Here is a 16134-nt window from a genome sequence, read left to right as displayed (position 1 = left end):
GGGAAAGAAGCTGTCCTGTTTGCCTTACCACATGGCTGGGGGTACAGACCAGAAAACACCTGCACTCCACAGAGCAGGTTCCCAAGCAAAAGTGAAGTCAGAAAGCCAGGCCTGCCAGGGGAGTATATACAAAGACATGAACTTCTACACTGGAGAACTGGTGCTGCACATTTTTTGTAATCTTTTTCACTTTCCTCTCCTGGGTTGGATCATTGAGAGGTCACAGTATTTAAACATTTCCCCCAACCTTGGTTTGGCTTTTGCTTTCTTACAATATGAAGAAAGTAGCCTCCAAACCAGCTGAGGAATGTGGGTGGCAGAGTGTGGACTGTTTCGTGTTTGATAGCATCATATTTTGATACTTTCTCCACAAAGTCTCAGTGTGACGGCTGGAATGATCATTGGCAGAAATACACAGGATTCTGAATTTGAAAGTTTGGGCCACAGGCTGCAGTAAAAGTAACCAGTCCAGGGTGCTATTTTCAGAGTTCAAATATCCTAATGGGCAAATCTGCTAAACTAATTTGAAAAGTGTTAATGGGAAAAATAGGTTTATGTGTTAGACCACCCAAACCTCATTTGCTTTTTTTATTTGATTTTTATTGGAGTGTAGTTGATTTACAATGTTATGTTAGTTTCTACTGTACAGCAAAGTGAATCAGGTATACCTATGCATATATCTGCTCTTTTTTAGATTATTTTCCCTTATAGGTCATTACAGAGTACTGAGTAGAGTTCCCTGTGCTATACAGTAGGTCCTTATTAGTTATCTATTTTATATATAGTAGTGTGTATATGTCAATCCCAATCTCCCAATTTATCCCTCCCTCTGCTTTCCCCCCAGTAGTAAGTCAGAGAAAGACAAATATCATATGGTATCGCTTATATGTGGAACCTCATTTGCTTTTCAGCAGTCACTTTCAATGTCTTGCCTGAAAGGAGGGTGTCCTGTAGGAATGGTAAGCCATGTGGCAGGTCTCTTCAGGGAGGCGGCTTTATCTGGCACCCCTAAATCACGGCATATAGGAAGCTCCTACTTTATTCTCCCCCGCACATGGCCATGTAAGATTGTAAGAATGCAGTGGAAAAGGGGGAATCTTCCAGGTTTAATTCAGAAGGAGCAAAGCACAGATGGCCCCAGAACAGGGACCCTTCCAGCCCCACGCCATCATGATACACTTCACCAGCTTGGGCAGAAACAGCAAGTAGGTGAGAGCAACACAGAGCCCTGAGAATGTGACCAGGGCACCATTTCTGGGTTCTGTAGAGTAAGTTGACCGGACCAGGCTCTCTCCAACCAGTTTGAGACTCAGCCTCTCCTGTCAGCCTCCTCAGCCTAATACTGCCTTGGGCCCCAAAAGTCCACAGTTCACCAGCCCCAGGCTCCATGACACAGCCACAGTCCCTGTGCTGCTAATCCTGGCCATTTGTCAAGTTAATGAGTCTCCGGGGTTCTTAGGGGACTGGGCAAGAGTGTGGATGACTCAGTGTGGCCCATCCCCGTTATTAGAGAAACAGCTCAAAGCAAATGGTTTGTGACGGTGAGTTAGTAATGTCAGCTTCATTAGAGAATATCTTGTGGAAGGTGCAGCAGTGAATAGCATTTGCAAACCTTTTAAGACTAATTTTTGTGTCACGGAAGAAAGGGGAAGTTAGAGTAAATAGCCTGAGACTCAGATGATTTATTTCTCAGTTTAGACTTGTGTGTTTCATTCACTTCTGGGACGTTTCTTCTCGACTATCTGCCTTTGGGGATCAACACTGAAAGAGGAGTGAGTCATCATTTGGCCACGTCTTCTTTTCTGTGTTTAATCCCTTAATGGAAAAGAGAATTAGGCAAGAGGATTAAGAGAGATTAAACCAGATTCATTACTGAATTATTAAAAATCAAGCTGTGGCTTAAAACAGCCTAAGAGGAGGTGCATACAATAATGTAAGGGACAGAAAAACTCCACAAAAACTCCTTATTCAGACACAAGAGATGGTATCCATTTGTTCTTGATAAAAATCAATGGTTAACAGTAATACACTCAAAAGATATCATAATGTCTCTTCATTCACGAAGAGACCCTACCAACCCGCCTCTGGGAGGGTAAAGACTTAGAGAAAAATAGCTCTAGTCCTGAGATGGGTTAACCTGATATTTCTCTTCATCTGCTATAGGACCAGGTCTTCTTACCCAGTGGGTACTCAGCATTTTCAACCGATACGCCATCAAACGCTTGTAGGATTTATAAGTCCCTAAGTAGTACTCTAGGGCAGGGCTTGAGTGAGATACTGAAAATGAACAAACTTCCCCTTCATCCTTTTGAATCGCAGACGTAGCCTCTGAGGTCAGCTTCTCAATCTCTTCGGGCCTTCAAGTCTTTATGTGGGAGAACCAGGGAAAATTCTGAAAAAAGTTAAATTAGGTTTTTCTCAGAGAACCTCTCAAAAAATGAAAATTTTAGATTATAGAAAGATGTATAAAACCTTTAAGATAAGATGGTCATGGTTTGCACATTCAGCTTTATTCTTCTGAAGACATTTCTTTTTAAAATAATTTTATTATTTATGTACGTATGTATGTATGTATGTATTTATTTACTTGGCTGCGCAGGGTCTTAGTTGTGGCACGTGGGATCTAGTTCCCTGACCAGGGATCGAACCCGGGGCCCCCTGCATTGGGAGTGCAGAGTCTTAACCACTGCATCACCAGGGAAGTCCCCGAAGATATTTCTTAAACCACAAAATAAGGGAAATTTCTGTAGGGTCCGCTCAGTCTCAGATTACACTTCGTGACTTCAGAGGCAGACTGAGACTCTCAAAAGACAAAATGTGTTTGCCATCAGAGCTGCTGTGATTTTCATGAGGACTCACTGCCTTCTCTTTGTGGGCTTGTGGCTGCTGTGTTTAGTCTAGAGCAAAGGTTTATATAACTCTCTACGAGGACCACGGATGGACAACTAGGGGTTTTTGAACCCCATGAACTTGTAGCAATTTTCATGATATGTGTATTGGTTGGGGGCAATGTGGAGGATCCAAAGCTCTCATTAGATTCTCAGAAAAGTCCATGACCTCATATGGAAGAGGGTTCCAAGGCTTTTCCAAGGCTGGAGCATCTGCATGCTTTCTGGTTCAGCAATAGCTCCACACCTGAAATATAGGTAATGTTATTATACTCACCTTACAGATGAGGAAGCAGGCTGACAGAGTTTAAAAAACCCGTCGAACCTCCCACAGCTGGTAAATGGCAAAGCCAGGTTATAAACCCAGATCTGTCTGACTTCAGAAACTGAGCCTCTCATTAGTGGGCAATGCTTTGTCTACATTTAACAGGTTTAAAAGAATAAGATCTGGAATTTGTTAGGGCTCTTCCAGCTTTCCCGAATCTTTATGGTAGCACCCCTGACAGGTGACCCAGCTCTGTCCGAACCCTTCTGGGGATGGGAGCTTCCTACCTCACCAGGGATCAGTTCTGTTGTTGAACTTAATGAGTGCTTTTCAAATATAAAACCCCAATTTACCTTACGATTGGATGCTGGCAAGGTACTTTCAAATGTAGTGAAATACAGAATGTCTTCAGGTGTGCTATTCAGAACTAGAGTCAAATTCTGAAGCATGAAGACCTCTGCTTCTCTCCCTCTTCAAAGTGGGGCACATGGGGGAAGGTGGCCTGTGTTGGAAAATCTAAGCATGCACGTCAAGAAAGAATCTAACATGTGGAATGATGGACAAGGCAATCATTCAAAGACATCAAAAGGTGTGCTTTGAAAATAAGAATGACCTGACAGTTTCCATATACAGCAAAATCTTTATTAGCTGACATTGGAGGTCTTTTTTTCTCTAGCTTCTTTGGTAAAAATGACCCTTTTTGTATCTCCTTTATGCTTTAGTGAATAAGAAATCTGGAAGGTGGTGGAGGATGCTTTCTGAGAGTATTGGTGGTTTCTTGTGAGCTCAAGTTCTTTCCTGCCTCTCAAAAGGTCCTCAGTGATAGATGACTTAAATGCCTTAAAAAATGGAAAGCATTTATCAGTAATGTTAGTAAATTAGAAAAATTACTATTATCGCCTGAGTAGACTATTCTTTTGGGGGCATTTAGTCTTCATAGATGGTCACTAAGTGTCCACGCCTCCCAGGACTCATGCCTCAGAATCTAGACTGGCCCAATGGAGTGTGATGGGAGTGATGCTGTGCCAGTTCCGAGCATCAGCCTTAGAAAGGTCTCAAAGCTTCCACTTTTGCACTTTTGGGAGCTCTGTGCTGCCATGTATCAATCCAACTACTCTCATCCTGGAGGGGCCATGTAGAGAGAGAGAGAGATGCCCCAGGATGAAGTGGAGAGTCCCAACCGCTCAAGTATTCCATCTGAGTTCAGCCTTCCAGCCATCCCTGTGAAGTCACCAGACGTGTATCTGAGCTATCTTGGATGTTCTGTGTAGTCGAACTTCCAGGTGACTGCAGCCCCAGCCGATATCACACAGAGCAGAAGAACCACCCAGCTGAGCCTAGCCAACCTACAGAACCATGAGAGATAATAAACTGGTTGTCATTTTTTTTTTTTTTTTTTTTTTTTTGCGGTACTCGGGCCTCTCACTGCTGTGGCCTCTCCCGTTGCAGAGCACAGGCTCCGGACGCACAGGCTCAGCGGCCGTGGCTCACGGACCGCTCTGTGGCATGTGGGATCTTCCCGGACCGGGGCACGAACGCGTGTCCCCTGCATTGGCAGGCGGACTCTCAACCACTGCGCCACCAGGGAAGCCCTGGTTGTCATTTTAAGCCCCTAAGTTGTGGGATGGTTTGTTACATAGTAATAGATAACCAAACACTTCATATTCATATAGCAAAACTGATTATTTTTATGGGTAAACAAAGTTGATAAAAATGCATATTATAGCAAAGTGATTAAAAACACTCATTTATCTTGCAAAACACCCAATCAGAAATAAGCCTCATTAAAGCAGTATTCTAACCACAATGACATAGTGCTTTATAACCACTAGGATGACTACAATCAAAAAGACAGATAATAACAAGTGCTGACAGGGATGTGGAGAAGTTGGAGCCCTCATACACTGCCGATGGGAATGTAAAATTGTGCAGCTGCCTCAGAAAGCAGCCTGGCAGTTCCTCAAAATGTTACTTATAGAGCTGGCATGGGACCCAGCAGCTCCACTACTAAGTATATACCCAAGAGAAATGAAAACATATGTTCCCATAAAAACTTGTACAGGAATGTGCATAGCAACTTATTCATAATTGTTGGAAATAACTCAAATGTCCATCAACTGATGAATGGATAAATAACATGTGGTATTATCTATACCAGGGACTTGTATGGATAAAAAGGAATAAAAAGGGATGAAGTATGGATACATGCTACAGCATGAATGAACCTTGAAACTGTTAAGTGAAAGAAGCCAATCACAAAGACCAGATACTGTATGATTCTGTTTATATGAAATGTCCAGGCAAATCTGTAGAGACAGAGTGTAGATTAGTGGTTGCCTAGGGCTGGAAAGTAACGGAGAGTGACCGTTAATGGGTACAGAACTACTTTTTGGTATAATGAAAATATTCTAAAATTGAATGTGTTGATGATTTCAACCTCCATGAATATACTAAAAACATTTAATTGCACATTTTAAATGGGTGACTTGTATGGTATGTGAATTGTATCTCAGTAAAGGTGTTACCAAGAAAAGAAAATCAATCTCCTATAAGACTGATGTTCACTTTGTTTTGACTGCTTTGGGCACCAGATGCTTGCCTGTGATCAGATAAGGCTAAATCAACCCAGATAGCTAACAGCAGTTGAATGGGCTTTTTGATGGGGGAGTTTATAGAAACAACACATGAAGCGAGAGCCGAATGACAATTTATTATACAGTTAATATAGTGTAAACTTACAGTTAATATTCTTAGCTTCTTCTTATCAATAAGGTGAAGATCAATACAGAGATTTGGTCTGACTCCTTAAATTCTCTGATTGTGAGGTTTGTTAAGTCACCTCTTTGGGACCTGCTGTGTTCTAATTATGACGTGATATTAGCTTGTCAGTATGAGGGCAGTATTGCCCCTCCTCAATTTCCCAGAAAACAAAACAATGTTCATAACTATATTTGCAGAAACTGTCAAAAGTATCTGAGTTCATTACCTACATAGAAAACATAAGTTCCAGTTAGACTATCCTGCAGCAGTGTAATAGCACATTTTTCATTGTCTAATGGCTACTTAATGGTTGACTTTTGTAGATGTTTTAGGTGGTTTTTTATTTTTTATTTTATTTATTTTTGGCTGCGTCGGGTCTTCGTTGCTGCACACGGGCTTTCTCTAGTTGCAGTGAGCGGGGTTGGGGGTGGGGTTACTCTTAGTTGCCGTGCGCGGGCTTCTCATTGAGGCGGCTTCTCTTTGGTGCGGAGCGCAGGCTCTAGGCACGCAGGCTCTAGAGCGCAGGCTCAGTAGTTGTGGCACCCGGGCTTAGTTGCTCCGCTGAATGAGGGATCTTCCAGGACCAGGGCTCGAACACGAGTTCCTCCCCCCCACTCCGTTGGCAGGCGGATTCTTAACCCCTGCGCCACCAGGGAAGCCCTGTTGTAGGTGTTTTTGAAAAAAATATGTATGCTCTATTTGTTGTGATGTGCAATTTTATACGTATCCATTAATTTAAGCTTAATTGTGCACTTATGTCCTCTATAGCCTTATAATATTTTAGCTACTTCATTTAGAACTATAAATATTATAAATATAATATTTACTCACTGATACCCTAAAATGTGTCAGGTCCCATGCCAGGCTCTGAGGATTCAGTCCTGATCAGTACACAGTTCCTGTCCTTGCAGAGCTCACAGTAGATGACAAATGTCTCAGCGAATGAGGATATAAGACCTGCAATGCCAGTTTGTATTTACTTTGAATGTATATTTTTAATTTATAGGTATATTTAATTTAAAGTTTTGCCTTTTTATCTATTTTTTTTAATAAAGTAATGTTAAAATTTATGGTCGTGAAGTTATCAAATTCTCCATTAGATCTGTTAATTTTTGCTTAATATACTTTGAGTCTCCTTTGTTAGATGCACCAGTTCAGGATTTTTATAACTTCCTGATGAATTCTCTCTTTTATCTCCTGCAGTGTCTAATCTTCACACCATCCAGTAAAACTTTCATTTTCATCTCTAGAGGTTCAATTTGGGTCTTTTTATATCTTACCATGCTCAATCTTTCCTCTACCTTCTTGAATTTATAGAATATAGTTACAATAACTTTTAATGTTCTTATCTACTAATTCTGTCATCTGTGCTGTTTCTGGATGTGTTTCTATTGATAGATTTTTCTCCTCATTGTGGGTCAGAGTTTCCTGCTTCTTTGCATCCCTGGTAAGTTTTGATTGGTTGCCAGACATTGTGTATTTTACCTTGTTAAATGCTGGATGCTTTGTATGCCTGTAAATATTCTTGAGCTTTGTTCTGAGACACAGTTAAATTACTTGGGAACAGTTTGATCCTTTTAAGGCTTTTTTATTTTCAAGCTTTGTTAGGCGGGATCCAAGTAGACTTTAGTCTAGGGCTGATTTTTCCCCACTACTGAGGCAGTACCCTTCTGGTTACTCAATGCCCTATGAATTACAGAGTCTTCCACTCTGTCTGATGGGAGCCCAATTCTTCCTAGCCCTGTGTCATCTTCCGGGATTGCTACCTCTGCTCTTTTTGGGTCATTCATTCTCTGGCTGTGGGTAGGTTTCTCACACTCATGGGCTGATGAGCATTCAGTTGAGGACTCAAGGGGGATCCTGTGCAGATCTCTGGGACTGACTTTCTCTGCGTGCAATTTCTCCTCTCCACTACTGTGCCTGCAAACTCCAACAGCTTTGGCTTCCTTAGACTCCCGGGATTTATCCCTTCAACTCGGAGACCCTGCATCTGCCTGGGTTCCCCCTGCCTGGCTATAGCTAGAAACTCTCCAGCACTAAACTGGAGCAATCGTAGGGCTCACTAATGTGTTTCCCCTATCAGGGATCACTGTGCTGTGTGATGTCCAAAGTCTGAAAGACCTTTGTTTCATATATTCTGTCCAGTTTTTTAGTTGTTCCAGGCAAAGAGGGTAAACCCAGTTCTCGTTACTCCATCTTGGCTGGAAGCTGAGGTCTACTTAATTTCTAGTAACGCTTTTTGCCTTAATATCTATTTTTGTCTGGTATTGCCACACCAGCTTTCTTTCCACAAGTATTTGCCTGGTGTTTATACATCCATCTCTTTACTTTGAGCCTTCTTATATCATTATGTCTCAGGTTTGTCTCTTTAAAAAGAACTTAGCAGTTGGACTTTATCTCCTAGTCTGAGAATTTTTGTCCTTTAAACACTGGGTTTAATCGTTTAAATTTATAGGGGTTAGTAATCTATTTGGATTTATTTCTCTTTCCTTTTTTGTGCTTTTCCTTTATTATGCTTTTTGTTTTTTCTTTTATTGCTTTCTATTGTATTAATATAGTTTTTCTTATGCTCCCCCTTTTTATTTCTACAGGTTTGGAAGTTATGTATTCTATTTTTGTTCTTTTAGGAGTTACACTCTGAATTTTTTTTGTGTGTGTGTGTGGTACACGGGCCTCTCACTGCTGTTGCCTCTCCCGTTGCGGAGACAGGCCCCGCGGCCACGGCTCACGGCCTAGCTGCTTACACTCTGAATTTAGTATGCATTCTTGACATAATAAAGTACAAAGCTAATTGGTATTGCCATCCCCCCCTAAAAAAAATACAAGGTCTTATAAAGATTTAATTCCTTTGTCTGTCTCCCACATTCCACATTACTGTGGCCTAAAATGTATTTCCGTCTTGTTTTTAAACATCCCCAACAAATTAGTGATTTTTAATAGTCAATGTTTATTAGGGTTTAGATTACCCATTTGCTCACACTGCTTCATGCATCACACTCCTTCAACTATAATACCATCTTACTGAAGAATGTCCTTCAGGAATTCTTTCCCTGAGAGTTAGTGAGACATGAACTCTGAGTCTTTTGTTTGTCTGAAAATGTCTTTATTTTATTCTGTGCTCAGTGTTAAAACATGATTTTGCTGAATATAGAATTCCAGGTTGACAATTACTTTCCTTAATACATTGAAGATATTGTTTCATTTTCTTCTGGCATTCGTTATCTGATAAGAAGTCTGTTCTCAGTAATTATTGTTCTTTTGTAGACAGTCTGTCTTTCCAGTTTGGCTGGATTTATCTCTTGTCTATATCGTTCTGCAGGTGTGATGATGTGTTTAGGTGTGGATTTGTATTATTTATTCTGTTCAAGACAATTTACTACTTTAATTAGAAAGACTCATTATGTTCAACACTGTCCTGCACCACCTGGATCCCTCTTCAGGACTGAAGGACCTAATCCCCCAGATGCTAGGAGCTGGGGGTGCTTCCAGAAGACAACACTCAGATGTCAGCATTCTCCAGGAATTGCCCTCAGCTGAATAGTGCTGTTTTGCTCAAGAGGTTACACCCCTTCCTAAGGGCAGCCGGCATCCAATGATTCGTCAATACAGGGGTACAAAGAGCCAGCCCTCTTGTCTCAATGTGGGACAATTCTAAAGGTCCTTCTTAGCGTCAGAGCTCCCTTTGGTAGGATAATCAACCAGTCCTTTGCCAAGGACTCATGTCTCTAAAACCCCTCAGTCTTGCATCCTGGGAAACCCCTGGATCCTGGGCAAACGGGGACAATTGGTCATCCTTCCCATGAAGTTGGCCGAAGTCTTTGTTGAGGCTGCATCACACCTCACCTTCTCACTCTGCCCAGTCCTGCTTCTATCCTTTCCACTCAAGAGCTCTCCATAATAAGCCTCCTGCACACTAATCTCTGTTTCAGTCTACTTCCCGGGGAAGCGAACCTACAACATTCATGTCTTTCCAAATTTAATTATAGAAAATTTCTCTTTAAATAGTGCCTTTCACATTCTCTGTTCTTTTCTTCAGGGACATCCACTAAATGCACCTTGAATCTCTTCATTCTATCCTCAATTTCTCTTTTTTTTTTTTTTGTGGTATGCGGGCCTCTCACTGTTGTGGCCTCTCCCGTTGTGGAGCACAGGCTCCGGACGCGCAGGCTCAGCGGCCATGGCTCACGGGCCCAGCCGCTCCGCAGCATGTGGGATCCTCCCAGACCGGGGCACGAACCTGTGTCCCCTGCATCGGCAGGCGGCCTCCCAACCACTGCGCCACCAGGGAAGCCCCATCGTCCCTACTTCTAAATGATGAAGTCCTAGGGCTCAGTTCTTGAGACTCTTCTCTTTTTCACAGTTTAAATCACTTCCCAGATGAAGTCATCAGTCTTATGACTTCAAATACCATAGATATGCTGATAACTTCCAAATTTCTATCTCCAGCTCACACATCTCCCCTAAACTCCTGACCCACATATCCAGCTGCCTATGAGACAGCTCCACTCGGAAAATTAAAAACTGAGCTCCTGTTCTTCATTCCCAAACCCCGAAGGTTTCCCTATCTCAGTTATTGGTAACTGTTATTACAGGCATTCAGGGTAATGTCTTGGAGTCATCTTTATTTCCTCGCTTTGCCTCACACTGCAAATCCTGCAAATCCTATGGATTTTCCTTAAAAATGGATCCAGAATTGGACCACTTCTTATAATCCTCACTGCTGCCCCCCGCCCCCCCCCGGGTCCAAGTCACCAATACTTCCTGCCTGGATTATTGCAACAGCCTCCTGACTGGTCTGCTTTCAGCCGATTCTCAACATGGCAGAGTGACCTTGTTAAAATGTTAGTCAAATGCTTGCCTCCCTCTGCTCAGAACCCACCAGTGACTCCCTTGTCACTCAGAGCAAAAAAGTTCTTACTGTGATTGCAAGTCCTTGCATGATCCGGCCTGTTGTTACCTCCTGGACTCATCTCCCACTGCTCTCTCTCTCTCTCTCTCTCTGTCTCTCTCTCTCTCTCCACACCCCCGCACACCGAGTTTCTTGCTGTTATTTAAAAATACCAGGCATGGTTCCCCATCAGGGCCTTTGCTCTGGCTGTTTCCTCTGCCTGAAAAGTTCTTCCCCACACATCCATATGGTTTGCTCTCTTACTTCTTCAGGTCTTGAATAAACACCACTTGCTCAGTGAAGCTTTCCCAGGTACCTTATCTAAAACTTCAACCCCTCCGTCTTAACATTTCATACCCCTTTTCCCTTCTTGATTTTTACTCTAGCACTTATCCCCTACCTCATAAGCTATATATTATATTTATTATCTATCTTCATTAGTAAAATGTAAACTCTATTAGACTAGGCTTTTTTGTCTGTTTTGTTCACTGCAATGTCCCCAAAGCCTTGAACTGTGTCTGGCACATACTATGGGCTCAATAAATATTTGGTGAATGAATGAAAGAGTGACTCTTTTTCATTTCTAGAAATTTGACTTTAAAAATCTGCCTGTTCTTATTAAATAGTGTCCTTTTGCTTTTGATTTATAGTGATGAATAGCGAGTGCTCTAGAGCTGGACTGCTTGGGTTCAAATCCCAGCTCTGCTACTCTAACAGCTGTGTGACCATGGGCAGATGTCCTAACATCTCATCTGTAAAATGAAGAAAATAATAGTAGCTGCTTCACAGGGATTTACTATATAGCTGTGAAAAAATTAGGAAGCTTTTTATGTACTGATATGGAGAGAACTTCAGGATCTATTTTAAGTAACAAAAGGAAGTTGTAGAATATATAATTTTCTGTCTTTTATGCAAGAATTTGTACCTGCATAGACACATTTTGGAAGTATTTAAAAGAAATTAATAAAAGTGCTGAATTACAGAGAGAAGGGGGGAGTAAGGGTAGCATATCAAGAAAGAGAGTGACTGGATTTACTGTTCAAAGAGGAGAATAAAGATGTTGGTTAACTTTAGGTTTTGTTGATCAAGTCAGGATGGGCTTGGTTATCCTGTAGTTACAAACACACCAAAGTCTCAGTGGTCTTCACCCCCAAGATTTTCTTTCTTTCTCTGACTACCTGTCCATCCTGGCAGACTGGGAGTTCTATTACATAGTTCTGGGATGGGCATATAACCTAGTTCTGTCCAATACGAGGTGACAAAATACCCTGCAGTGCTTCAGGGAAACATTTCCCCATTCTTGAAAAGAAACAAAGAGGAATAGATATCCCTTCTGCATCCCAGATTTATATAGGATGCTTGGTAATATGGGAGCCATCTTGTTGCCTTGGGAGAGGCAAGCTTGGAAGATTTACAAATCTGACCTCCAGGGGATGGTAGAGTTAAAAAATAGAAAGAACCTGGGTCCTTAATGAGGTCGGCAAACCACTGAATTAACCAGCTCTGGAGACTTCCTACCTCAGGATTTCTTATTATGTGAGATAATAGAATTTATTTATTGTATAAGCTATTTCAAATTAGATTTTCTCTAATTTGTAGATGAAAACATCCTCATTTATAGGTTTCTCATTCATTTTTCTTATTTCATTTTACTGACTAGATCTCCCAGTTTAATGCTGTATAGTAGCATGAAAGCAGGCATCCTTGTTTTATTCCTGATTTAATAGGATTACCTCTAAAATTACCCCTAAGTATTATAATAACTGTAGGTTTTCATAAGTTGTTTTATTAAGATAAGAAATTTCCCTTCTAGAGCTAGCTGCTTAGAGGTTTGTGGGTTTTTTTTTTAATCAATAATAGATTTAAATTTTACCAATTATTTTTTAGCCTTTGTTGGTATCATCAGATGCCTTAATCTGTAAATGTAGTGAATTATATAAACTTTCTAAGTTAAAATTAGATTCTTGGACTTCTGTAATTAACCTCCCTTTGTCATAATATATTCCCTTGATACACTATTGTATTTGCCTTGCTGAAATTTAAATAGAATTTTTGCATCTATGTTCCAAGTGAGGTTAATCTTGCTGAGTTTTGGGCGTCAGTGCTTCGCTGGATGCACAAAACAAGTTAGATACCTTTCCAACACTAGAATAATGTATATAACATAGAAATTATCTCTTTTTGGAAAGTTCACTAGTACTTGTTGTCTATTAAACTTCTTAGGCTTAGTGTCTTTTTTTCCTGGCCGTGCAGTGCAGCCTGCGAGATCTTAGTTCCCCTACCAGGGATTGAACCTGGGCCCTCTGCAGTGAAAGCACAGAGTCCTAACTACTGGACCGCCACGGAATTCCCTCACAAATTTTTTAAAAGTTAGAAAAAGACACTAAGGGAATTCTCTGGTAGACCAGGGTTGGTCCATCCCTCCCTCATCCCCTTTCCCCCTTGGCAACCACAAATCTGTTCTCTATGTCTGTGAGTCTGTTTCGTAGACAAGTTCATTTGTGTCATATTTTAGATTCCACATAGAAGGGCTATCATATGGTATTTGTCTTTCTCTTTCTGACTTCCTTCACTTAGTATGATAATCTCTAGGTCCATCCATGTTGCTGCAAATGGCATTATTTCATTCTTTTCTATGGCTGAGTACTATTCCATTGTATGTATGTACCACTGCTTCTTTATCCATTCATCTGTCAATGGACATTTAGGTTGTTTCCATGTCCTGGCTATTGTGGATAGTGCTGCTATGAGCATAGGGATGCATGTATCTTTTTGAATCCTAGTTTTGTCTGGATATATGCCCAGGAGTGGGATTGTTGGATCATATGGCAACTCTACTTTTTGCTTTTTTAGGACCCTCCATACTGTTTTCCACAGTGGCTGCACCAATTTATATTCCCACCAACAGTGTAAGAGGGTTCCTTTTCTTACACACCCTCCCCAGCATTCATTATTTGCAGACTCCTTTTCTTTTCTTTTTTTCTTTTTTTTTTGCGGTACACGGGCCTCTCACTGCTGTGGCCTCTCCCGTTGCGGAGCACAGGCTCTGGACGTGCAGGCTCAGCAGCCATGGCTCACGGGCCCAGCTGCTCCGTGGCACGTGGGATCTTCCCGGACCGGGGCACGAACCCATGTCCCCTGCATCGGCAGGCGGACTCTCAACCACTGTGCCACCAGGGAAGCCCTGCAGACTCTTTAATGATGGCCATTCTGACTGGGATGAGGTGGTACCTCATTGTAGTTTTGATTTGCATTTCTCTAAGTGATGCTGAGCATCTTTTCATGTGTTTGTTGACCATCTGTATGTCTTCTTTGGAGAAAAGTCTATTCAGGTCTTCTGCCCGTTTTTCAACTAGGTTGTTTGTTTTTTGTTATTGAGCTATATGAGGACTCCTAAGTGGTTTTGACACTCTCTGTGGCCTTTGGCTTTCTTATCCCTAATATGACAATTTTTTCCAGACTCATCTTGTACCTTTCCTGCTCCAGACCTAAAATCAGCCTTTTCTCAAGTGAGCCCTAATTCCTTTTAGTGGTAAATGATGTTTAGAGACCACTATTTGGGTATCAGGGGTGCTCACTACTACTGGGTGGATCCATTTTCCAGCTCTTTATTGAATTTTTTAAAAATTTATTTATTTTATTTATTTTTGGCCGTGTTGGGTCTTCATTGCTTTGCACAGGCTTTCTCTAATTGTGGCGAGTGGGGGCTACGCTTCATTATGGTGTGCAGGCTTCTCATTGCTATGGCTTCTCTGCTTCTCTTGTGGGCTGTAGGTGCGCGGGCTTCAGTAGTTGTGGCTCATGGGCTCTAGAGCACAAGCTCAGTAGTTGTGGCTCACAGGCTTAGTTGCTCCACAGCATGTGGGATCCTCCCGGATTAGGGATTGAACCCATGTCTCCTGCATTGGCAGGCAGATTCTTAACCACTGTGCTACCAGGGAAGTCGCTCTTCCTTGAAATTTTTTTTTTTTTTTGCGGTACGCGGGCCTCTCACTGTTGTGACCTCTCCTGTTGCCGAGCACAGGCTCCGGACGCGCAGGCTCAGCGGCTATGGCTCACAGGCCCAGCCGCTCCGCGGCATGTGGGATCTTCCTGGACCAGGGCACGAACCTGTGTCCCCTGCATCAGCAGGCAGACTCCCAACCACTGCGCCACCAGGGAGGCCCTTGAGCTACTTTTTACTTTTTGAAATTCAAACAAATGCTATTGCCAACTTTGAATGTGGAATAATGTTCCACATTCCCCGGAATTCCCTGGAATAACGTTAATGGACCTTGCAAAAGGTAAAAGACACTTTATGGGGTTCTCATGAGGTAGAATGTTTTGCAGCCATTAAACATGATGCTCATGAAGACAATGTATTACAAGAAAAATATTTATGATCTAATACCAGAGGGGAAAGCAGGATTCAGAGTTGTAAGTATGCTACGGAAATAAGAGCAAGACCACTTAAAACTATGTAAAACACTTCTAGGAAAAAGACAGAAAGGAAATATGCAAAATAATAACAATAACATGGTAGACGGTAGAATTATGGGTATATATTTTTCTCTCCTAAATTTTCCAAAGATCTGTAATGTGCTTATATTACTTTCATTAGGTAAACAATTATACATGAAGAAAGGTAATAGCTCATGATCATTGACCTTTAGCAGCTTTCTGCTAAGTCATCCTTGATTCAGCCCATCTTAAAAGGACATGCAGACCCACATGTACTATATAGATAGAAATCTTGAAGTTAAATGATTGGAAAATTACACAAGAACTTCTTCTAATGTTCATTGTGGAAGAATAACTGCCATTGGCTTGCCTTGTAGAGGACAACTCCTTTTAATAAGGTCCTTTTTGTACTTCATTAATCCCCCTTGGATGGCCTTTAATTAGACAAAATTCTGCTTACTATCTGCTTCTGAAAACAAAAGCACATGGAAGCTACCAGGCCATCTATTATAATGTGCTGGGAAGGACGTTGGTTTGGGTGTTAGGAGGCCTGAGTCTGAGCCTTAGCTGTGTGGCCTCGGCCAAGTCAACTTCATCTCTGAACTTTATCTTCCTCCTCCGCACCATGGGGATGGGGGTCCTGACTTCTATGGAGCTCTAGATGAGAAGGAAATTCTCAGCTATTTGACTGACCTTTGACTTCTCCTAAGTAGGGACAATCAGAAAGGTGTCTGACTCCTACTAAAGTAGAAACAGCTGCAGAACAGGAAAGGGAAGAGTGATCAAAAAGGATACACTTGAAAATAAGCAAGACCGAGAGCACTGGAGGGTGACTCTCAGGAGACCTGAACTCTAGTCCTAGCTATGCCTCTGGCTGAGGGCGTGATCCTGAG

The 16134-nt window shown here is 41.8% G+C and overlaps 1 protein-coding gene across 1 annotated transcript in view; it reads left to right on the top strand.

Annotated features, from left to right (window-relative positions):
- Positions 1–4732: 4732 nt before the first annotated feature.
- The window catches only part of TRERF1 (transcriptional regulating factor 1), a 250496-nt gene continuing 239094 nt past the window's right edge, over positions 4733–16134 (top strand). The window contains exon 1 of the mRNA XM_032648293.1: positions 4733–4751. The gene's annotated coding sequence lies outside the window, so the exon portion shown is untranslated. The remainder of the gene's footprint in view (positions 4752–16134) is intronic.

The sequence above is a fragment of the Phocoena sinus genome, chromosome 11, assembly GCF_008692025.1.
Source record: "Phocoena sinus isolate mPhoSin1 chromosome 11, mPhoSin1.pri, whole genome shotgun sequence".
NCBI lineage: Eukaryota > Metazoa > Chordata > Mammalia > Artiodactyla > Phocoenidae > Phocoena > Phocoena sinus.
Note: the sequence above shows the minus strand (reverse complement) of the source record. Positions and strands in the feature narration are given on the sequence as shown.